Raw genomic sequence first — 26169 nt, forward strand, 5'->3', positions numbered from 1 at the left:
AGTGTTTTCCTCCTAGGTATTTATTTCTAAAGCATAAAGAAGTGGGGGGACATTAAATATTGTTATACTACTTGCAAAGGAGAGGAGATCTGTTTGCTGTTTAAATACACTTACTGTGCTTCATCCTTCTTACACCATTTTAATATCTTTTTGGTTGGATCTGCCAAGTGGCTAGGACCTCTGACCGTAAGCTGCTTCAGAAATGGACATAGGTGACATAACAGTTACTACTTTTTAACCTCCTTTGTGGCTGATTTTCACATGCATGTATATTAGTTGATATACCTGCATGTACACATTGACTCCATGGGAAATTGTTGCATGTGAGGTTATATCAGGCAACGAAAAACGTTCTATCTGTTGTCTGAGGTAGGTGGTTTCATTCACACAGACAGGTCATCACTTGCTGTAGCCATCAACTAGCAAGCATACATGACTGCAGCAGCCTTTAAAGGCTTCTGATCTCATGAGTTCTTCAGTCACCATTTTGGGGTTCTGTGCACATGCAGGGCCATCTAGAGAAACATCTAAAGCTCCAGATGGAGATTTGGTGGCCCTGCTTCCTTCCTCAGGAACCTTAGAACTGTGGGATGTAAACACAGGAGCAGTCAATGACAACATTCCTAGAGTGTACATGTTAGAAACATGGGGAGGGATGTCTGTCCAGCAAGCAGGTAAACTTCCTGGGGACGGACTTCCTCCGCATGTGACCAGAGGTGGGTGTGGCCTCACCTGTGCAGGTAATGACAAAAGCACAGGGCAGGCAGCCATCTCTCTCTCTCTGCCATCACCTTTCGAAGAAGCAGGATGCCCTCTTGGCTCTCAGCCAAGAGAGGAGAGGCCTATCTTCCTATAAGATAGATTCTAAGTGTATTTTACCTTTTTAAGCCTGTCTGCCGTCTGGGATCATATTGTGAACAGATTGTGAGTAAACTCTTTTATACTTTTATAAAGACTGTGTTGTGTCTTGTATTTTAAGAGGGAACAAAGGGGAAATTACCAGAGTAATTATTATAGAGGTTCTAGCGAACCTGTGCACACGTTACCGTTGCGTACTTAAAGGGGAATGTATATAAACTCTGCTGATATTTTGGGAACTTGTTAGCACAAGTTGGATTAGGATATAATCTCACAATATATCCTCTCCTGCACCCCAGAACATTCCCACAAAGGGTTATGGGCCCAGTATTGCATATTTCTGCGTATTTTTGAAGGATTGCATTGGATTGTGATTTTGAGTTGAGTAGTATTTTTCTGAGTTAACTTCCTGGTAAGCACATGGTCCTTTGTTCCATTGTGCAGTGGGGATTAAGCAACCCCCCCCCCTTCCCTCAGAGTTCACAGTGACCCAAGGCAGTGAAGAATTGTTTTGTATTTTGAGATTTTTGAGGTTTTTGATTTTGAAATTTTGAGAAATTTTGAAATTTTGAAGAATTTTCAAATTTTGGATTTTAAGATGGCTAGAGCAGCTTTTGATAGTGATGCAAAGCTAGGAATGCCTGTGCTGAATGTGTACAATTTCATGCACTGGAAGCAGCGCTTGATAGCATGTTTAGATTATAAGCATATTTTGGAAGCTTTGGAGCCTCAGCCCATGGGATCGACTGAGGGAGATTTAGCCAAGATAAGTGCTTGGAAACGCATGAACAGTGAAGCTAGACACATAATTTTGAGTGGACTTCGTGATGAGCAGCTATCATTAATAAATAGTACAGATGATGCATCTCAAATATTAAGAGATATTGAGTGCGTGTATGGAGAATCTAGCATAAATAGCTTCAGAAACTTGGTGTGTAAATTAACCAGATTGAGGATGAATTCAAAAGAGGAATTCACAGAGCACATCAACAAGTTTACTGAGATTATTCAAAGAATTGATCTGACTCCCAAAGCTTTTGATGAGGATACAAAGATAGCATTTTTGTTATCATCACTTGGACCACGCTTTAGCGCATTTGTAAGTTTGATGGCTCATAGACAAGGTCTGACTTTTAAAGACTTGATTGGTTATTTAAAAGAAGAATGCAGAGATAGAGCTGAATCTCCAGTGAGAAATGCTAGAAGCAAGGACAGCAGTTATGCATCTAGGCAATGTACAAAGTCCAAAGAGATGCCTAAGAAAGTGATTTGCTTCAATTGTAACAAAGAAGGACACATTGCAAAGAACTGCAGAGCTCCTAAAGCAAAGAAACCCCACCCCTTTCACCCAAAAGGGGAAAAGAAGGGGAAATGTGAGTGCACATGGTTATTGCAAGAAAGGAATTTAGCTGTCCAGAATCGTGAAAATAAACGTAATAAATGGATTTTAGATTCAGGTGCCAGTTCGCATTTTTCATATAAAAAGGACTGTTTTAATGAGATTAACGAAATAAATGATGAAGAAGGACCTGAAATTGAGATTGCAGATGGCAACATTGTTAAAGCAAAAGGTGCAGGTTCCATGAGTCTGAAATGCAATATAAACAATGAATGCATTGAGAACACAATCTCTAGAGTATTGTACGTTCCAGAGCTGAGCTGCAATTTAATCAGCGTGTCCACTTTGGACAAGAAAGGTTTCCAGGTCACATTTGGAAATGGAGAATGTAAAGTGACTAGAAATGGCAAAGTGTTTGCTCAAGCAAAGCTAACAAATGGTGTATATGAGCTTGATCTTTCAGAGAACCAGTCTGCAAAGGTGGCACATTCCAGCCAGAAGGATGAAGCAGATCTGGACCTATGGCACAGAAGGCTAGGACACAGGGACGCCAGCCTCATTCTGGATCTACAGAAAAGAAATCTTGTAAGAGGTTTGCAGGTAAAGCAGAGCAACAAAGCTCCAGCAAAGTGCATAAGCTGTATTACTGAGAAGGCTATAAAACCTTCATTTCCACGTTGTGCAGAACAAAGAAGCAACAAAGTGCTTGACATAGTGCACACTGACATATGTGGACCCATGAATGTTCCCTCACTGGGAAAGAATAGATATATTTTAATATTTCTGGATGACTTTTCAAGATTTTGTGTTGTATATTTCCTCAAACAGAAGAGTGAGACAGTGGGCAAGCTCCAGGAATACATTGCCATGGTCAAGAACAAATTCCAGAGAGCTCCAGCTGTGTTAATGAGTGACAATGGAGGTGAGTACTGCTCAAATGAAATGCAGGCTCTCCTGGCCAAGGAAGGAATTGCACACGTAACCACAATTCCTTACACACCACAGCAGAATGCCATAGCTGAGAGAAAGTTTAGGTCCATTATGGACATGACAAGGTGCATGCTAAAGGATGCACGTTTGCCACACAAGCTGTGGGCCGAAGGAGTGTACACGTCGGTCTATTTGCAAAATAGACTGCCAACTAAAGGTGCAGAGCGCACACCATTTGAACTTTGGCATGGGAAAGCTCCCAATCTGTCGCACATACGTGTGTTTGGAAGTCCGTGTTACTTCCACGTGCCCAAGGAACACAGACACAAGCTTGACTCCAGGGCAAAAGCAGGTATCCTTGTGGGATATGCTTCTGGAGGCAAAGGATACAGAATTATGGACTTACAAACTGGTAAGACAAATGCATACCATGCGGTTTATTTTGATGAATATGGAAAAGTAGACACTAAGAACACTGTTGTGGATTCTTCAGATGAGTCAGAAAGGACTCAAGAGTTTGTATATTTCCCTTTTGAGACCCCACAAAGTAATTATCTGCCTTTGAGTGTTACAGCGTCCCCTACAGGCGACGCACTAGAAGACGCAGAGGACCAGAACCCTGGCGGCACCAGAGATGAAGATGAGGACTCAGATGGGGACATGCCTGCGTTGGAGGAGGAAGAGGAAGCTGATGCGGTCGCAGAACCAGAAGTCAGACGCTCATCCAGAACCAACAAAGGTGTCCCACCAGTACGGTTGTCCTACCTTGCAGGGTCGGCGTTTCCACAGGAACCTTCCACTTGGGAAGAGATACAGGAGATGCCAGCTGCAGAAGCCAGTCTCTGGAGGAAGGCCACGCAGGAGGAGATGGATGCACTGCATCAGAACAAGACCTGGACACTCACTGAGCTGCCTCCCGGTAAGAAGGCCATTGGCAGTAAATGGGTTTTCAAGGTTAAGAAGGGGTCAGAAGGAGAAGTGCAGCGCTACAAAGCTAGACTTGTGGCACAGGGATTTTCACAGCGTTTTGGTGAAGACTATGATGAAGTTTTTGCACCAACTGTGAGGTACAGCAGCGTAAGAATGCTTTTAAGCATTGCAGCCTCCAAGAAAATGAGGGTGAAACACATAGACATTGCTACCGCTTTTCTACATGGGCAGATTTCAGAGGAAATTTACATGAAACAGCCCAAAGGTTTTGTAAAACCACATGAGGCACATCTAGTGTGCAAACTGCAGAAAGGACTTTATGGACTTAAACAGGCTGCCAGAGCCTGGAACCAGAAGTTGCATAAAATGCTGACGCAACTTGGGTACAAGCAAGGCGACGCTGACAAGTGCTTGTACAGTAAGTCAAATAATGGACAATTCTCATATATCCTAGCATTTGTTGATGACCTGATTATTGCCACAGCAAGTGAGAAAGACTATACACAGATAGTAAAACACCTTAGTAAGGAGGTGGAGGTCAAGGAGCTAGGAGATGTCCAGTACTACCTCGGGATCCAGGTGGAAAGAGAAGAGGACGGCTCATTTCTTCTCAGCCAAAGACAGAAGATCCACGAGCTAATTGAGCACATGCAGATGCAAGACGCACATCCAGTTGCTACACCGATGGCTACTGACTTCCTGAAGAATCAGCAGGATTCGAAGCAGTTGCCAGACAACAATGACTACAGGTCGGCGATTGGTAAACTTTTGTATTTAGTTACCACATGTAGACCTGACTTAGCTAATGCTGTGGGGATTCTTAGCAGAAAAGTGAATTCTCCCACTGAGCATGATTGGGCAGGTGTAAAGAGGGTGGTGCGATATTTGAAGGGAACCATGAATTGTAAATTAAGGTTACCAGCCGTCAGAGACCCTAAGTTGGTTGGGTATACTGATGCTGATTGGGCTGGGGATAATGCTGATTATAAATCAACAAGTGGTCATGTTTTCATGTTTGGGGATGGACCTGTTTCATGGGGCAGTTATAAACAGAGCTGTGTAGCATTATCTTCCACAGAATCAGAATACGTTGCAGCAACAGAAGCCTGCAGAGAGTTCGCCTGGCTTGATCAACTCATAAAGGACTTTGGGTTGGTGAGAAAAGGGCCTGTCAGCTTGCTAGAGGACAATCAAAGTTGCCTGAAGCTGACGCAGAGTGAGAAGTTCCTGGCCAGAACAAAACACATTGGGGTTAAATACCACTATATACGCCAGATGATCCAGGATGGGCTTGTGGAGCTATCCTACTGCAGCACCCAAGAGATGACTGCTGACATCCTGACAAAACCCCTACCAAGAGAGAGTTTCCAGAATCTACGTGTCAAGCTGGGACTCTGGGTGGTTGAATAAAGTTGTTTATGTTTTGTATATGTTGTATTGCCTGAGAAGGGGTATGTGGGATGTAAACACAGGAGCAGTCAATGACAACATTCCTAGAGTGTACATGTTAGAAACATGGGGAGGGATGTCTGTCCAGCAAGCAGGTAAACTTCCTGGGGACGGACTTCCTCCGCATGTGACCAGAGGTGGGTGTGGCCTCACCTGTGCAGGTAATGACAAAAGCACAGGGCAGGCAGCCATCTCTCTCTCTCTGCCATCACCTTTCGAAGAAGCAGGATGCCCTCTTGGCTCTCAGCCAAGAGAGGAGAGGCCTATCTTCCTATAAGATAGATTCTAAGTGTATTTTACCTTTTTAAGCCTGTCTGCCGTCTGGGATCATATTGTGAACAGATTGTGAGTAAACTCTTTTATACTTTTATAAAGACTGTGTTGTGTCTTGTATTTTAAGAGGGAACAAAGGGGAAATTACCAGAGTAATTATTATAGAGGTTCTAGCGAACCTGTGCACACGTTACCGTTGCGTACTTAAAGGGGAATGTATATAAACTCTGCTGATATTTTGGGAACTTGTTAGCACAAGTTGGATTAGGATATAATCTCACAATATATCCTCTCCTGCACCCCAGAACATTCCCACAAGAACATGAGGGGAGCAGCTTCCTACTGAAGTCATCTTCAAATCACCGTAAAAGCACTACCTCTGGGATGCAATTGTATACCAACTTGCTTAGGAGTAAGCACCACTGAATTCAATAGGACACACTTGGAGAGAGAGAGAGAGAGAGAGAGAGAGAGAGAGAGAGAATAATAATAATAATAATAATAATAATAATAATAATAATAATAATAATAATAATTTATTTGTACCCTGCCCATCTGGCTGGGTTTCCCTAGCCACTCTGGGCGGCTTCCACAAAGACCAAAAATACACTAATATGTCATACATTGAAAACTTCCCTGAACAGGGCTGCCTTAAGATGGTAGTTCTTTATCTCTTTGACATCTGATGGGAGGGCGTTCCACAAGGCAGGTGCCACTACCAAGAAGGCCCTCTGCCTGGTTCCCTGTAGCTTTGCTTCTCGCAATGTGGGAACCGCCAGAAGGCCCTCGGCGCTGGACCTCAGCGTCCGGGCAGAACAATGGGGATGGAGACGCTCCTTCAGGTATGACACTGTTTGGGAGATTTTGCACATAATATTCAGTAGTGATGGGTCCCTGTGTTGTGAAGACACACTTGGCTGAATTCCATGGCATTATTCCGAAAGAGATCCTTCGTGTTCAAGGAACTTTTGTTTGATGGTGAAGATCTTTTCTTCAGATGATTCTGAAGCATTTTATTGGTTATATTGGCACACACACCCTCCACCATCCTGAGAAAACCCCTTAAGCCCAATTTTATTTTATTCTTTGGTAGATTTAAAAAAAGAAAAACACACACCCAAAAATAAATTTTACAAAGGGGAAAGATTAAACGCACAAAGGAATTAATAAAATAAAATCAAGACTCCTTGTGCTCTGCTACACTTTCCCTTTCTTCCTACCCAGGGGAGTCCTGCCCTCTGTCTGCCCGTCAGAGCTGGCACATCATGCGGGGCTAGGCCTTGGCAGCAGCAGCCTCCCCTCCTTCTCTTCCTCCTCCTCCTCACTCACTCTCCAGTAGCTGCTATGAGCTGCCCAAGGTAGGTGGTTGGCAGCAGCCATGGGAAGGTCATGGAGAGGCAACAGGATGCACACTTTCCAGCTGCCACTGCCCCCCAAGTCAAGCACCAGCTCATCCTCCTTCCTGGGCTCAGAAGCAGTGCTGCTGAGTAAAATAGGGACATTCCAGGATGATGATGATGATGATGATGATGATGATGATGATAATAATAATAATAATAATAATAATAATAATAATAATAATAATAATAATAATATAATAATAATAATAATAATAATACCCCGGTCATCTGGTCAGGCCTCCCCAGCCACTCTGGGAGGCCCCCGACAGAATATTAAAAATGCGATAAAACATCAAACTTTAAAAACTTCCCTAAACAGGGCAGCCTTCAGATGTTTTCTAAAAGTCAGATGGTTGTTTATTTCCTTGACATCTGATGGGAGGGCGTTCCATAGGGTGGGCGCCACTACCGAGAAGGCCCTCTTCCCAGTTCCTTGTAACCTCACTTCTCGCAGGGAGGTAACCGCCAGAAGTCCCTCAGCGCTGGACCTCAGTGTCCGGGCTGAACGATGGTGGTGGAGACACTCCTTCAGGTATACTGGGCTTTAAAGGTCAGCACCAACACTTTGAATTGTGCTCAGAAATGTACTAGGAGCCAATGAAGGTCTTTCCAGACTGGTGTTATATTTTCTCAGAGGCCATAAACTGGGATGGCTTTCGTAATTCCTGGACTATCCCTAGACAATAGGGACAGTTGGAGGGTATGCATCATTTCCTCTTCTGGGAGCAAATTCCATAGATTAACTGTACACATCTCTCACCCTGTCAACTCAGCATACATTAATTTCAGCGGAGCTTCTGAAAACAGAATGCTGTGAAGGCTACAATCCTGGAGTACTACTGGGAATTCTATTGAAAGGTGTGGCATAATATACCCCTTAAATAATAAATTCTAATCTTGTGCCAAGTATATCATATGCCCATATATCTGTTTAGTGCAGGCCAGTTTTGCAGGCTGGACATTCCCTGAGTCACATTTTTGGCTAGTGCTTTAAAGTTCTGTACAGAACACTAAACAGTATTTTAACTGTTAATGGACACAGGAGGACTGTTTTAGGCAGTTCCTCAACACTTCACAGATCAGCAGAGAAGCAAAATGTTTTGCATCAGTTCTTCAGCTGATTAATTGTGCCAAGGATTTTATGAAACTCATTTAGCCCTGATATATGTCTCATCTATTGAGGCTGGTAACAATTACCTGAATTAATTGCACAAGTATATGATCCTACCAGAATATGGTCATTAACAAACAAGGTAATTTATCATTTGGCTGTACTCAGAAATATGAGACCTAATTTTTGTTTAAATTCAGTTAAGTGTTACATATAGAGACATTCATACACAACAAACAGTAAGGTATGTCATTTTAATTGAATAGTATTTCACAGAACAGCACAATTTAAACCGGATAAGGTGTATTGATTTTACTGTGATTTCATTGCAGAGTTTCCATCAGATTACTACAGTGGATTTCATGACAGGCACGGAAGGTTCTATATGGGGGCAGGAGGAGGGGCGGGAATAGTCTTAGGAATTTTTGAATTGAATTAATCCCATTTCTCAGAAGCATTTTGCACATTTCTTGTTATCACTGGATTTTGGAACAGTGAAACCCAAAGTGAAAATGGATGGTCCTGTCCAGATTTTTAAAATGGAGCAATTTCAGTGGCAAAATGTTAATAAACTAGCAAAGGAATGTTTGATAAAATTAGTGACACTTCTCAGGGCAGGTATACTTAAATTGGATATTCTGGAGACAGTAGTTTTTAACTGTAGGCAGTAGAAGTAATTAAAATTTAAACAGCTAAAATTTCATTGCATTAGGCTGATATGTTCCATTGAACTCAATGGGGATTACTCCTGAGGAGAAACATATAGGATTACAGTGCATACTATTAGTTGGCTGAGATACCCTGTTCTAACTTTTCAGATTACACACAGCTACTGCCGACCTCACAGAGGATCCTAGGTGTAATTGCCTTTTGTATGAATTTATATTTTATGTGGTGGTCAACCCTTGATAATTTTGATTATCCTTTTCTGAACCTTTTTCAACTCTACAGTATCCTTTCTGAGGCTAGGCAACTTGTAACATGTTTTACTGTTACACATGTTATACATGCATATAAGTGAATATTCATATGCACGAATCTACATGAATATTCACACAGAATATGCTAGATAGGTATCAACCCAAAATTCTTCACACTCTTTAATTATGGTTTTGCTTTTTCTGGTGGAATATGCTGAAATGGCAAAGTTAACAGAAAGACTTAGAGACAAGGACAATAGAGATTTTTAAAAAGACTGGGAACCATTTATGTTGTACCTACAGAAACAATGTAAAGAAATGGACTCACAAGCAGGATTTGAATAAACACTTACAATTAACAAAACAAATACAGAAAGTATAAAGACGAGGTTAAAATGATAAGAATATAAATTACTTTATTTAAAGAATTCAATATTATGATACAATAAAGCAAACAGGAGAAGTTATTATGTAAAAAAACACCAAAGAGCAGGTTGAGAGAAGTCATGGAGAGGAGGGGGAGATCTAGGAATTGCATTTTTTGTTGTTTGATATGTTGTTATTATGATAAAAATATAAAACTCAATAAAATTATTTAAATAATAATAATAATTATGGTTTTGCTAATCTCATTGGTGTGTGAGAAAACTCCATGGTGATTTAATGACCGCTCCCCACATCAAATGGGTGGTCTCGCACAGCCCCCCAGATCCTATGCAGCTCCTGGCCATATAGCCTGGCTTTGCCCTCCCCAGGCAGGATATCTGGAGGTCTCTGCCTATCTCAAGCAGTTACCCAATCCCACCTGGGGAGGCATTGCCAGGGGACCAGGCCAGGTGGGGGGAGGGACCGCCATACCCACACAATAGAGGGTGGATGTTACCTGGGAATTGTGTAATTGTTTTTTTTTTTAAAGGAGAGATTTGAAGGTCAATAGGATGGCCACTACGTATGCTCTGCCTAGGAACCCAGCTGTGAAAACCTAGTTCAGCTTTGTTCATCATATTGAAATGGGGCTCACTTGCGGAAATAGATGCAAAGTTAACTATCTCTTGAGAACATTGTTTACCGGTTCTCTTATTATGAAGAAATGTATCAGCCCATGGATCACTAGCTGTCAAAGAGGCAGCATGAGTAATGACACATTTTGGGAGCTTTGATTAAGATAATCATCTAGTCAAGCTGTAATATATGATAATATCAGAGCACCTAGAATCTATATCTTAGGAAGTCACCTTCATATCCTGGGCCAATATTCAAGCCTCCTGCAAACTGGCTGTGACTCCTATGATGGATTAAATGGTGTTGCAGCTCCATATTCATAACATCAACAATTTTCCTTATAACAGAAGTTCTTTACTGTGGCAGCATTTGGCTTGGGGAATCATATATTTCTATCTTAAGAACTTAGGGAACTGTGGTTCATTTTCACTTTGAACCCCATTCCCAAGCATACAGATGGTGGAATCCCCATAATACTTAGAAATCTAGGTTTCTGCCTTGCTGTGTGAATGCACAGGATTAAACAAAGTCATCCCATTTGCACAAGAACTCCCACTTGTGCAATTAAACTTCCCCTATTTGGCGAGGTGCAGGAGCATACAGGGAGAGAAGAATTGTGTAGTTGTGTAGAAAAGAGAATTCCAGCAGGTATCCTTGTATGAGTGGTGCATAAATTTTGTGAAATAAATAAACAAATAAGCCTAATTTGTCCTTTCCAAAACAATGCAAGACATGAAACGGAACTATCCCTTGAAATTCATACCCTCCAAATATTGCAGTGTGGTTGTCCAGACTCATAATACGTACAAAAATACATTGAAAACAATGTATAAAAATGCATGATATCAAGGGAAATTGCTTCGGAAAAATGTGTATATTATATAAAATCACATACAAACATGTGTGCATAAGGAGAAATTTGCCCAAGAGTGGTGATAAATTTTCAGAAGGACGTTTTGGAAAAAAACATAATAATCACAAACTGATGTGGAAATGCAGAACACTGAATGTAAGGTTGGAAAATGAAAAAGGGAAAGAAACCAGAATGTATTCTTATTATGAAGAAATGTATCACCCCATGGATCACTAGCTGTCAAAGAGGCAGCATGAGTAAGGACACATTTTTCGCTCCATAAGACGCACCTAGTTTTTAGAGGAAGAAAACAAGAAAAAAAATATTCTGAATCACCTCCTCCTCGGGAGGAGAGCAATCACCTCAAAGGCTTGGTAAGGAAGCTGTGTGCCTGCCAGCCATATGGTTGGTGGGGCGCAGCTTCCATCCTAAGCCTCTGCAGGGATCCCTCTCTTCCCGCGGATGCTTGGGAGGCTTTCCTTCTCCCCATTTTTTCTCCCCCTCCCCAAGCAGCACAGGCCCCTTTTCCAGCCTCCTCCTCTCTGACCCTTTCGCCTAAACTCTTCAGGTGACGTCTGCAATTTCTCACCTTCATTGCTGCCCCTCCTTTGCCTTCTACCATGACTCTCCAATCGAGGCAACTTACCGCCTCTCCCTTCACCCCGCTTCTCGGTCCCCCTCCTCTTTGTCCTCTTCCTTCCCTCTCTCGGCAGCTGACTCTTCTCGCCATCCTCCAGCCAACATCCCCAGAGCCATCAGGGGAAAGGGGAGGAAGTCGGCAGAGCCTCTCTCAAAGAGAGCAGCCCGGGAGTGTGAGGCAACGTTGCACAGCCTGCCCGCTACTCCCAAACCTTCCCGGGGTTTCAGGGGAAAGGGGTGGCTGCCGGCAACCTGGGAGGGCAGGGCAACGGCGCGTGCCGCACTCGGGTGATTCAGCTCCAGGGACCACACATTTGCTCCATAAGAGGCGCAGACATTTCCCCTTACTTTTTAGGAGGAAAAAAGTGTGTCCTATGGAGTGAAAAATACGGTATTTCTCCATCATTAAGTATATAACACTTTTCAGCACCAGTTGAAACTTTGCTTGATGCAAATGGAGGTGTGAAAAAAAGAGAGGTGCTACACAAGTTTCCAAGAGAGACCTGTCAAATGTTGATGTGTATTGTATTGGTTAAGTCCAGGGTAGTATGTCCAAGCCTAGAAATGTCAGCTTCCCAGTTGCTCTCAACATCTTAGCATACATATTCCTAAACTCATTGTTCTATATCCTTTTACTGCACTCCATCCATCTCCATCAACCGCTGTTCCCCAAACTATGTTTCCTTCCCTTCCTTTTCATCCCGCCTTTTACGTAAATAAATAAATAAAGTGCAGCTAATCATTCACTGCTTTTGCAGTTAAGACTTAATTTATAACCTTTTCTAGTAGCCATCTCCTAATCATGATTTAGCAATTAATCTCCAGATTATTAATTACTCTCATTGCATCTAACCTTAATTAAAGCGTGTTCTATGAGGGTGTAGGGAGGAAAGAACTTTCAGAGGAATATGCCAGAGAAGAATTTCAATGAAGCTGAATGAAGTAGTCATCTAAATTGAAAGAGTAGCATGACTTGCATCATGATTCTCGGCCAGGTACGTATTTGCTTTATTTAAAAGGAATAATACCAGACTGTTCCCTGACAACTTTGGCTGCTGCACTGGCTGTGCTCCCTGCTAGAAGATGGAGACCTACAAATGAATCCTATACATTTTTCTTAGAAGTAAGTTTCATTGAGTTAAATGGCCCTTAATCCTATTGCAGCATTTCACTATCAACCTATAAAGGTAGTGTGGAAACTTCTGCTGCCTGATGTGATGGACATTAGAAATGCTGGAATCTCCTGTCTACTGGTGATGCCATTGCTCTATTTAGCTTAGAAGGGAGTGTTTCCTAACTCTTCCTGGAGATTGAACCAGAGACCTTCTGTAGCAAGCCATGAGCTCTACCACTAAATTACAGACATTCCTCTAAGAGAGTGTATGTTTCAAAGTAAGCCAGTGAGCTGTTTACAGATTTCAATGCAAAATATAACCTGGTATAACCATTTCCATTGGTTATGTGTGAAGCAGGGAGCCTCTCCTACTCATGGGGGCTCCCAGCACAATTTAGAACCCTACATAATCAGGATTCTAATTTGATTCTACTTAGCTTCCCTAAGCAGAGGAAGAGTCCCACATTGCGTAATTGCCCTCAATGAGTTGGATGATGCAGAGGGCTAAAGATTATCACACTGGTCCCTGCTCATCTTGATCATGTGCGGAAGTTACACATGTGCAAGCAGGACCAGCAATGCAATGAGGCAGAGTGAAGTAGCTGCCTCAAGCGGTAAATGCTATGGGGCAGGGAGTGGGCTGAGCTGGGAGTGCCATGTGACATGCCCTTGAACCCCTATGCTAGCCTGCTGCCGTCAACTGCAGTGGTATACACTGGCCTTCCACCCCAATCGTTCTGCCCGGACACTGAGGTCCAGTGCCGAGGGCCCTCTGGCGGTTCCCTCGCTGTGAGAAGCCAAGTTACAGGGAACCAGGCACAGGGCCTTCTCGGTAGTGGTACCCGCCCTGTGGAACGCCCTCCCACCAGATGTCAAAGGAAAAAACAACTACCAGACTTTTAGAAGACATCTGAAGGCAGCCCTGTTAGGGAAGCTTTTAAAGTTTAATAGACTATTGTATTTTAATATTTTGTTGGAAGCCGCCCAGAGTGGCTGGGAAAACCCAGCCAGATGGGCGGGGTATAAATAAATAAATTGTTGTTATTGTTGTTGTTGTTGTTGTTGTTGTTGTTGTTGTTGTTGTTGTTATTATTATTATTATTATTATTATTATTATTATTATTATTATTATTATTATTATTATTATTACTGACTGTTGGTTTTTAAATGTGCCTTGGGGGAGGGTGCCATCTTGTCACTTACCTCAAGCAGCAACATATATTGAGCTGGCCCTGTGTACAGAACACCCAAACAGAGCTCAAGTGTCCCTGTTACAAGAACATCACCCTAACCACATTACTCTAGTTGCCATAGGCATCGGTTAGCCTCATAGCTGTCAACCGCCCCTTATTTGACAGGAAACTCCTTTATCCCAGCGCCGTGTCCCGCTGCTGTCCCGGATTGATAATGTCCCTTAAATTTCCCAGGTTTCATGCTCGCCCAGCTCGGGAGGAAAGCAGTGGTTCGGTTTTCCTCCACTGCGAGAGAGATCGTGTGCATAAGCTGCCGCATCTCCATCTCTCCCTTTTCCCCCAAAAGGGCATGTCGTGAGGAGTCGGCCGGAGGTGGGCGGGCAGGCAGCCCCTCTCTTGCGAGACTTCCGCCGCACTGCCAGAGGAAGCTGGAGGCGGCAGCAGCAGCGGCAGCTGAGAGGCAGCCTGAGGGAGGAGGAAGAGGAGGGGGTGGGAAGGCATGCTGAAGGGCGGCGCTTCAGCGGCCGCCACGGCGCCGCAACCGCCTCATGCTGGGCTCGGGCAGGAAAGGGCCAATTAAACTCATAAGCTAAGCAAAATCCCTTATTTTGGCTGCTGATCCCTTATTTTCAAGGCTGCTGGTCCCTTATTTTCAAATCTGTAAGTTGACAGCCATGGTTAGCCTACACTAATCAAATGGGTTGTCAATCTGTTTCTGGAACTGAATCTAGGTGTCATTTCTTTTTTAATCAGAGTTCTAAATAGTTTAGAACTTCCCAACCAGGGGGACACTGGATCTCCTGTGAGCTTGTTTGTAAGGATAAATACACCACTGGAAACCCTCATGTGGGCAAATGGCTGGGTGATGATTTGGAGTAGACAAAGGGTTTGGTTCTTCACCCTTTCCCAGTACGATTTTTTCCCACAGCACCAAATCCCAACTTCTGAAGCAGCTTTTTGTCTAAAATATTATAGTTCTCACCTAGGCCCTCATTTGGTCAAACAAAAACTAAACACACTGAAAAGTAAGCAGAACTTCTAAAGTTGAATAGGTTATCACCTGGAAAGGGTATCCATCAGTTTCAATATTTCTGGTGACCTTTTGTGTGTGTGTGTGTGTAAGAATCCTCACTAATGGATGCAATCAGTATATCTGAGCAGATGACTCAGATGCAAAAATATGATACAGACCCAACAGTTAAAAACAAAACAAAACAGTCCATTATCTTGTGCATCTTGAAGAAGAGAATTCATAATATGCAGACTTTTAAAGAAGAACAATCTGAGTGAGAGACTGCTGGTGTGCTTCTACTGAGGCTCCATAGAGAGCATTCTTACATACTGTATTTGTGCTTGGTTCTCCAGCTGTACAGCTAGGGAGAGGAAGGTGCTCCAGAAGGTCATAACCACAGCCCAAAGGATTATTGGTCATCCTCTCCCATCTTTGGAAGAACTGTACGGTTCCCGTTGTCTTAGGAAAGCAAATAACATCCTGCAGGATTCATCTCACCCGGGACACGGTCTGTTTGCACTACTGCCTTCTGGCAGGAGATATAGAAACATCAAGTCAAAGACAAATAGACTGAAAAACAGTTTCTACCCAAGAGCTGTGGCCTTTTTGAATGCTGTAACTCGATAGTGTGACCTGGGAGTTTGATGGGTGTGGTGTGGGTGTGGCTGGAATGTGGTTTGTTTGGTTGTTGTTGTTGTTTTGCTTTTGATGTTTTAAGGGATGGCATCCAATTTCGTTGCACTTTGTAGAATGTTGCACTTGTGTAATGACAATAAAGAATCTATTCTATTCTATTCTATTCTATTCTATTCTAAAGGGATCAGCTGCTTTGCCTGGCTGCTGCAACCTGTCAATCACTTTCTGAAACAGCTAGAGATGGGAGGTAAATCCATTAACAACTTGCACAATGAAAGGTGCTGAAGCAAAAAGCCCTTTGGACTACAGATGCCAGCCTCTCCATTCCCGACCTGAGATACTTTGCTATAATGGAACAATGGCGGTGGAAAGTTATGCCTCAGCTCGGTGGTCAATTGCATGTTCGGTGGTCAATTCAGAAGGTCCCAAGTTCAGTCCCTGGCATTTCCTGTTAAAATGGATCTCAAGGAAAAGCTAGGAAACACTTCTAATTGATCCCTTGGAGAGGATCCCCTGCTGCCTTCTGGAGTAGAGAATACAGGGATAGGTATGTTAACTATGTGAGCCAGCAAAAAGCAATTTTGTGTCTTCTCCTCACCAGCCATTTGGAAGGTGCAGAAGTATCAAGATGGTTTTTGTACATTATGTAGGACAGTCAGGTTCTATGTCTGAAAATGTCTAACACAGATTGGAATGTGGTTCCAATTTATTTAAAATAAAAAAGTTGTTGGGATACCTTTGCCCATGTTATGATGCTGCAAAAATGCTTCTGCCTAATTTTATGTTCTCCTCAATTATTAAAAGCAGGGAAACCCTGTTTCCTATTGCATTTGACAATTCTGCACTTTCAAAAAAAGTAATAACATATTCTGTAACTCCCACTGCATTATCTTCCTGGTTTTCTAGTCTAAAAGGTGTGTCTGTCTGTCTCTCTCTTTATGTTGGTCCTACTTCAGCAGTTAATTTTATTTATTCATTTATTAAATTTGTATACCTCCCTATACCTGTAAGTCTCTGGGCAGTTCACAACACAAAGTTACAATATATGAAGCACAAAAAACACAGTAAAAATAATAAAGGCATAATAAGGTGTAATCAAAACAACTGAAACAATTAACAATGCTGATGTACACACTAATAAACAATACACTCCCCAACAAAAACCCCTAAGTAATATTCCAGCCCACAGATACAAAAATCCAAATTAACATATAGCATTTGACAACAATTTAAAACTGCACCCACCCAAGTTAAAACCCAATCCCCGTTAAAACAACAATATATTCCACCCATGACTTTTAATGATCAATTTCTCAGTGGGAGAAAATTCAACTTCAGAAGCTAACTTTTAAGCACCTTTGATTTTAATGTGAAAACCTGCTCCCTTCCATGTCCTCGTATTTTTTTTTTTTAAAATGGCCGGACTTAAAAATACATTTAACCAATCCTATAGGCATTCAAATCAAGGAAGAGATGAAGGGCAGAATGACGGAGACTTTAACAGGAACAGGACAGTAGAGGAAGATGTAAGGAATTAGAACAGTTTGATAGGCAGGGAAGCAATTAGAACTCTGCAAGTCAGAGATAGGGAGATGATGGTACAGAGGACACGAGTTTCTAAAATATGACAGATGAAGAATGAGCAGGCCTGTTATTATATGTAGAAGAACGGCAGAGGGAGAGGATATGGTGGAATGGAATGAGATTAACATCTGCAGATTTGGATGACTGTGTCAGCATCCCAATGGCGAGAGATGGGGGGCAGGAGCGGGGGAATGCAAGCATTAAAGAGATCAGAGTTAGCATCAAGAAGGATGATTACCTATAGACATACTTTTGATATTAGAAGTCTCTGTATGGTTTATTTTCTCAATGTTTTATTTACTTTATATTGTAGAAGGAGCCCCCACAGCAGCTAATGACCAAAAATGCATTAAGATAAAAATGCATCAAATGTTTTAAAACACAGCTTACAAGCTCAGTGACCACAATTAATAACTGATTTCATTTTTTTCAAGGACTTTTAGACAACCAGTGTCTCATTCTTCCTTGGTTATTCTCTGCCATAAGAAGATGTTGGGACTAGCACCAGGAAACTCCAGATGTGTATATATCTGCTCACTATGGTGAGCCATCAAGACTTGAAATGGAATTTTCTGAAAACCTCATTGTTGAGCTTTTTTCTAAGTCCCTTCTCACACCTTAATATCTGCATCATTTCATTCCCCATGTGCCTCCAGATAGCCGTCTCTTTCCACTCATAGTGCCCACCCGTCATCACCAGTTAATCAATAGCCAATCAGCCAAATACAGATAAACTTTGGGTAACACGGTATATGGAGTAGGTAAAAAAGGATATAACTAAAGCCAACCATGTATATTTAGCCCTGCAATGGACACCATTCAATGACCCACATAACTATACAGGGAAGGAAAGGGGATAGCTATGCCAGATTTAAAAATGCCAAAACGAAGGTGGAGCCAGTTTATAGAAACATGACATCAATTCACCTACTCCAGGCCTAGAGTCCCACTTGTGAACACTGCTCACTCCCGCACACACACACACACACACACACACACACATATTAGCCATTATTATTGAGCCCCCAGAATAGCGTTGATTAGTGGAATTTTTGAACTTGGTTGAAATTTTGGTGACAATTCTAGTTTTCTTTAGGAGAAATACTTGTAAGAAATTGAGGGCAAGTCCTCACCATCATGCTTATTCATCATCATCATCATCATCATCATCATCATCATTTATTATTTCTATTCCAGCCACTCTGGGCGGCTTTCAACGGAACATTAAAAACAGAATAAAACTTCAAACATTAAAAACTTCCCTAAACAGGGCTGCCTTCAGATGTCTTCTCAAAGTTGGATAGTTGTTTATTTCCTTGACATCTGATGGGAGGGCGTTCCACAGGATGGGTGCCACTACCAAGAAGGCCCTGTGCCTGGTTCCCTGTAACCTCACTTCTCACAGCGGGGGAACCGCCAGAAGGCCCTTGGAGCTGGACCTCAGTGTCCGGGCTGAACGTTGGCAGTGGAGATGCTCCTTCAGGTATATGGGGCTGAGGCCGTTTAGGGCTTTAAAGGTCAGCACCAACACTTTGAATTGTGTAGGTCTTTCAGGACCAGTGTTATACGATCTCGGCAGCCATTCCCAGTCACCAGTCTAGCTGCCGCATTCTGGATTAGTTGTAGTTTCCGGGTCACCTTCAAAGGTAGCCCCACGTAGAGCGTGTTGCAGTAGTCCACAGACCTTCATTCACAGACCTTAATTTTCAAAAAGAAATGTTTGATTCTATTCAATGAGGGGGAAAGAAGCATTAAAAATATGAGATCCAACTAACAATTCATTTTTCATGGTTCATTTTAAACAAGATAAGGTATAGATCACAGAGGTAAATTCAAGGCAAGTTCTCTCAAAAATGCGTAAAATGCTTGGTGTGCCTAAATGTGTGTTGTCAGCAGAGCTGGTTCTTTCTCACTAGACAGCAAGGCTTAGCATTTGGCTCGAACCTATTGGCTTCAATGCTTATTCTTGGAGGAGACTTCTAATTTGTTACATTTAGTGCATAGAGACTCTTATTGGCATGAGTGACAAAAAAAAATGGAAGGAAAGCAAAAAACAGTTTAGACAACAAGGTGAAATTTCTCAGGATGTTGATAAGATCAGTGTACTAATATGAATATTATTTATTTTTGTGCAGATGAAGCCATTACAAAAAACACACACAAAAAATGCATAAAACAGAATAAAATACATTACAGAGTTAAAATACTTATTAAAATCAGGAATGTTTTCAGATAAGGGTTTGTCTTCCTATAGAATTTAACTTAACATCCCCACAATTTTTTCTCTTTAAAAGGCAAAACAGGCTTTTTCAACGGTATCGGGAGACCCAAACAATCTCTCAACTGGGAGATTTAAATGTTGGACAAAGCTTCTCAAGTCCTTGTAGACTGGGCACACCAGGAAGTAATGCAGTAATCTTCAGGCGCGTTAACTCCACATGGGCAAATTCTCTCTTCGTGAGAAATCTGGCAATAGTGTCCTTCAACAATGACAGAGTGCATAGGCTGGAACCGCAGAGCTACAAAGGCATTTCTCCATTTGACACTTGTGTTGTTGGTTGTGTAGTGAGGATGAATTGGTAGTTTGACATACCAAGTGGCACACTTGGCAGACAGGCAGAAATGTGATCAGCACAAAAAAAAACGTGTTTTAAAACATGAGTTTTCATGTGACAAGATGTCATCTCAAAGTCTAAGGAGCTCAGAATAAATAATATTCATATTTGTATTTGAGACGATAAGTACAATTTCTCAGATGTGTTTCACACAAACTAAAATGTATGTGCATACAAATGGCAAGATTGTTTTTAAAAAGCAAACATGTTTCTTTCCAAGTCCCTTCTCTCTCCCCCCCCCCCGCCCATTCTGTAATCTTTATGGTTCTCATTACCTGTTGTAATCTAAGTGCGCCCAAAAGGCCGCATTCAATTTTGGGCCAAATTCATTAAGTGCTATGACTCAAGAGAGCCGTGATTCTATTGAAAAACTACACACAGAGACACAAAACCACCAATACTTAAGCCAACATCGCTACACTGCTTTAGGCATTAATAGCAGCAAGGAGAACAAACACTCCTTTGGAAGGTTCTTGGCGGGTATACAAAAGGAAGCTAGTGATCAAATATTTCATTTTAAAAGACCTTTGCTACTGAAAGGCATGCAGACTGACCCATAAACCAATTAAATTCAGGGGCTTGAATGGGATTCTTTTTTTAAAAATAATAATAATCTGAGTATTACTAAACTGAATGGGTTGAATCCAATTCTGCCCTTTCATTCAGGGAAGTATCTTTGATTCAGGGGGCACCTCTATTAATGTAATGGGAGAAGTAATTTTTGCCAGTTACTTATTTCTTCTACATAAACACACACACGCCAGTTCTGTTAGAGAAGGTTGGAGAGTTCTCCAGAATAGCATAGCAGATCTTTTCTCATGTACTACCAGTAAGCCAGGTGTCCCCCATTTTATATTGTTACATCTGATTCATCCTGCTTAAGTGCAGAAACTAACATTTGTCCCTATTGAACTTCATTTTGTTTGATTTGGTGTAGTTCTCCAATCCGTTTGCTCAAACTCCTGTTGGTGGCTTCGAGAACACTGCCCAACCATCTCGTCCTCTGTCATCCCCTTCTCCTTGTGCCCTCAATCTTTCCCAACATCAGGGTCTTTTCCAGGGAGTCTACTCTTCTCATGAGATGGCCAAAGTATTGGAGCCTAAGCTTCAGGATCTGTCCTTCCAGTGAGCACTCAGGGCTGATTTTCTTCAGAATGGATAAGTTTGATCTTCTTGCAGTGCATGGGACTCTCAAGAGTCTCCTCCAGCACCATAATTCAAAAGCATCAATTCTTCAGTGATCAGCCTCCTTCATGGATCACTGCCTTGTCATGGGGAAGGGGCTTGAATAATTCAGAGAAGCTATGAGCTATGCCGTGCAGGGCCACCCAAGACGGTCAGGTCATAGTGGGGAGTTTTAACTAAATGTGATCCACCTGGAGCAGGAACCCGCAAGCCACTCCAGTATCCCTGCCAAGAAAACTCCATGGACTACATAAAAAGAGACCATCAAAATCCTTCTACCTCTTCCCTCAGGTATTTTCCACATTTATTTATTTTGCAGCAGATGGAGCTCATCATCCTGGGAAGGGAGCCCATCTAGGAGAAGGAAAACTCTGACCCTAACCCCTTGCTGCCTTGCAGGAGAAGAAAATGCCAAGGAGTAAACCCTACACAAATATGGAGTAGAGTCCCTAAGAAGGTTGGATGGCACCTTGTATGCCTCCTTCTGGCAACACCTGTAGCCAAGTTGGTGCAAAACCATATTGTTCTGCTTTCCTTTGGACCATATCAGCAAGGCTGAGAGGGGAGTCTTGTTGTCTTGTTGTCTGGGCAGCCCAGGATCTCCATAACGCAGCTTCACCCCTGGCGGTGTACTCCATTGTCTCTTGAGACAAGCAGATGCCAACAATACTTATTTATTTATTGGAAATTATTGCCGGAGACAAGACTGAGACTCAAGATTCTGTGCCTTTCATTTTATTCTGAAGTTTGGAAACAACTCTCTCAAACTAATGACAGGAGGCAGGCTCAGTTGGGCATAATTGTTCTCATTTTATTTTTAAATAAGGCCCGAATGTCTTGAGAGTCATTTATCACATCATCTCTATTATTTATTAAAACTACAACAGCATTTTCATCTCCTCTTTTGCATGCCAGGGCATCCCTGGCAGTGTCATGAGCTTCATAATGTTGGTTAACTTTTAGATATTAAATATTTACTTTATCTGGGGAAAGAAGAGTGTGTATCAGCTAATCTTTGCAAAGCAGTTAAAATAAATAAATCCAGAACTGCCATGATTATGGGTAGCAGTCTAAGATGGAATAATTTGGTGTTCATGCAGTGACATGATGTTGGAAAAGATTCCATGAGCACATGGGGAAAGTGGAGTAGGACAGTTTGTCTGTGTAATCTTTCTGTAAATAATTCCTCAAGGAGGATTGTATTCTTGATGTTGATCCAATGCATGCAATGACAATGATTTAGTTGAGGTGTGTGAAACTCTCCTGAGATATGTTCCTGATTTTAAAAAATATCTTGCAAGATTCCTTACAGAGAGATAATAGTGGTATCAGAAGTATCAAAGCTGCAAGGCAAACTAAATGTTGCATATACTGTAGTGTTACTTGGACCCTCTTAAAATGGAAAAGTCAGTTTTTGGATGGTGATCTACATCAGAGAAGGAGGGGGAAGAATTGGTTGTATCTAACATTTACTAAAAGTAGACCCATTGAAATTACTGAACCTAAAACTCAGTAGGTCTACTCTAACACTGGATACAATCCATAATGGTTAATCCTTTCCTTGCCACTGATTCCTGATTCCCCCTTGCTCCTGAGCTGCTATTTCTATGCATTTAGAACTCCATCTGCTGGTCATGTTTAAGAGGCTATTTGAAGGACAGCCACACAAATCTAAAACATGGTAGAATTAATTTCGTTCTTCACCACAATACATTGAAATTTGAGTTGACATCTGGGAAATTTTCAAAGCCAAGTGTACCAGGCAGCTAGTAGAATGAGTTTTCAAGGAAAGAGAGTTCTCCAGGCAGCTGTCATTAGTGGGTCCTGTCAGGTTGAGGAACTTCTAACACCCATCAACATTGGGCCTGGACCTGTCTGTTGTGTGTCAAGCCAGCTTCCTTCCAGTCAGCCTCTGCTGAACCAAATACAGTGGTACCTCTGGATGTGAACGGGATCTGTTCTGGCGCCCCGTTTACATCCAGAAGCAAACATAACTAGCGACAGCATGTCTGCATACAAGCATGTCGCTTTTCGCTGCTTCTGCGCATGCGTGAAGTATATTCAATCTGAGGTATGACTGTAATAATAATAAAAAATAATAATAAAGTTAAACCCCTCCCATCTGGCTGGGTTTCTCCAGCCACTCTAGGCAGTTTCCAACAGAATATTAAAAACAGAATAAAACATCACACATTAGAAACTTCTCTAAACAGGGCTGCCTTCAGATGTCTTCCAAAAGTCAGATAGTTGTTTATTTCCTTGACATTTGACGGGAGGGTGTACTACAGGGTGGGTGCCACTACCAAGAAGGCCCTCTGCCTAGTTCCCTGTAACCTCACAGTGATGGAACTACCAGAAGGCCCTCAGAGCTGGACCTCAGTGCTGAACGATGGGGGTGGAGATGCAAAGTTGTGCCTTTCATGGAGTGTCCTTGTATCATTCAGTCACTCCTGCAGAAGAGATGCCATTACCACCCACTAGAAGAAGCTGCTTCTTGTTATCTCTGTGTGAGTTACTGCTCTCGCTTGCTGCTTCTGGTCATGAAGCTCATCATGACAGTGACTCACACAGAAACATAAGCATCTGGCTCCTCTGGGATAGGGCCATTCTTATATTTACCTACTTTAAAACAAACATCTTGGATGCACAAATGAAACGTGTCTCCAATATGAGTTCAGGGTGAGAGAGAAAAATGTGACTCAGCTGTTAAGAAGTTTGGGAAACATTATACATATGGATTCATAAACTCTGTACACAAGCAATGAACCCATTGTCTTAGGCAATAAAAGTCAACACAACTCTCTCACACCCACCCACACTCACACATCCACAAATCAACCCTTCGCAAACAGTTTTGAATGATGAATAAGCTGGAAATTGAGGGAATGTTTCCCAACAAAATTTGGTAAGCTGCAATTTGGTTCAAGCTGTGAGCTGCGAATGTAGAGAAGAATTGAGTTGGTCTTTCTCAGCTGATTGTGCCATCTAGCTGAAAGAATAAAAAACCAAATCAGCCGATGTAATAAAATCGTTTGGTGTTCCGGAGTTATGAAGCTTCAGAATTTGAAGGCTTGTCATTTTTTTGTAAAAGTATTTAGGTGGCATTTACTAAGTTAGGCTGTGGAGATATTGAAATGCTTTCAAGGCAGAAAACTCAGGCTGAAAGAAATGAAAGAAAACAAAGTTTGCAGAGCTGAATGGTGAATATATAGGAACATTGGGAGCTGTCTTATAGCAGGTCAGATTATTGGTTCATCTTGCCCAGTCACCGTCTCCTCTGAGGTCACATCCACAAAATATATGAAAAGGACATTTAGAGCACATGTCTTCCCCCACATAATCCAAGGTATGGGAACTAGGAATTGTAGCTCTGTGAGTGGGTAAGCTACAGTTCCCATGATTCTTTGGGGAAAGCTGTTTTTGATGTGAATGTTAACTTACTGACATTGCCAGTCTGGAATCTCAGAAGTCTTTCACATCATCTGCTACCCTTTTAACTGAAAATGCTAGGAACTGAAGGTAGAATTTTCTCTATGCAAATCACGTATTCTGCCAATAATGAAACGCCCCTCCCTCAACCCCTTTTATGTTTGGGAGGAATTGGACTTCTTCAGCATTTATGGAACAATCAGTTTATATGAGTCCCAAGCTTTGCTTGGTTTTTCCCCCCCTCTTTCATTCTCCTCCTCCTCCCTAGTCCTTTTCCCACAGACTTAATTATGCCATCATAATGATCATCCATTGTTTTCAAATTAGCCTTCGGGACACGGCTAAATACAACTGGATTGTCGAAGTCCTACCTTGTAAGCATTCTCCATAATTGAAATGTTAATTCTTCTTAGTGTAATTATTGTTGATGAAATTGCTCATATCTGTTATTGAAATGTACAAGGGGGTCAAACAGTGATGAATTAGAATTTAATAAGTTTATCTGACAATGGTTAATGATTCTTCCCTTCCTCCCCCTATTTATTACTTATGCATCTTTTAGACAATTAAAATTGATGTCCTTTTGGAGAGGCTTAAATAATATAAATGAAAAAAGACTTTCTGTTTCTGAGGTATACTACTGAGTCTGCAGTTTTTTTGTTGGCACTTAATCAAGAGCAGGTGTAAAACTGCCACAAGCTAAAATAATATAATTAATGTTTGTCCTAGAAAGAAGCTTAGAAGGATTTTTTTTTAAAGCTATGTTGCACTTGTTATAGATTCTACCATTTAGTGTAACTGAGAGTAGATGCAATTTGATTTGTAGGAGAGTTTGGTGCAAAATATTTTGCCGTGGATACAGGCAATTATAGATACTCCCAAGTCAGACGAGTGTGGTGAATTTAGCACACCATCATACTTGTTTGGACCAACAAGTCAGATCAGATGAAGCTGACCAGGCAAAATCTGAGACCACCCACCCTGGATCGATTCCTGATTCTGTTCCGATCCATGTGTGACTCAGGTCCAACAGATGGTTGTATGCATATATTTTCATTCTACATTTTTAAAAATTCCCTTGGGGTGTGATTTGCTATATCAGTTATATGTGGACCTCATATTTCATTATATATCAAGAGGTCGGAGCCTAAGAGTATAATGATTTTATATATATATATATATATATATATATATATATATATATATATATATTGCTGGTATCCGTTGGCGAAATTAATTTTGCAGATTCCAAATTGCTCTTTAACATGGAACATCACCACAAGAGAATAATCATGGAAGCCATCGAGATAGAGAAACACCCTCACAACATGAACAAGCGTGACGACACGTCCCGCCTGCCAGACATCTGGAAATTAGCCCTCCCCACAAAAACCGACACCAGAACCAGAGGCACACAGAACGCCATCTCCAATCAACCACACCAGACCCAAACCCAGACCCTCTCCACAGATAAATTACAGACACCATCCAGTAGCCAAACCATAGTGGCACCTCCGGATGCTGCACCCCCCTGCAATCCCTACACAGATCTGGCTGGCACAGGGCACAAAACCACAGCTCGCCCCTATACACGAAGCCAAGCCAGAGCACAACTAAGTGCAGTACAGCCATCTTCTCAGAAAAACTCTTCACAAGGTCAAGAGGTCAAGACACGAAAGCTTTAGCAACTAATCCAC

The sequence above is a fragment of the Podarcis bocagei genome (genome assembly GCF_964188305.1).
Source record: "Podarcis bocagei genome assembly, chromosome: 9".
In the NCBI taxonomy this organism is placed as follows: domain Eukaryota; kingdom Metazoa; phylum Chordata; class Lepidosauria; order Squamata; family Lacertidae; genus Podarcis; species Podarcis bocagei.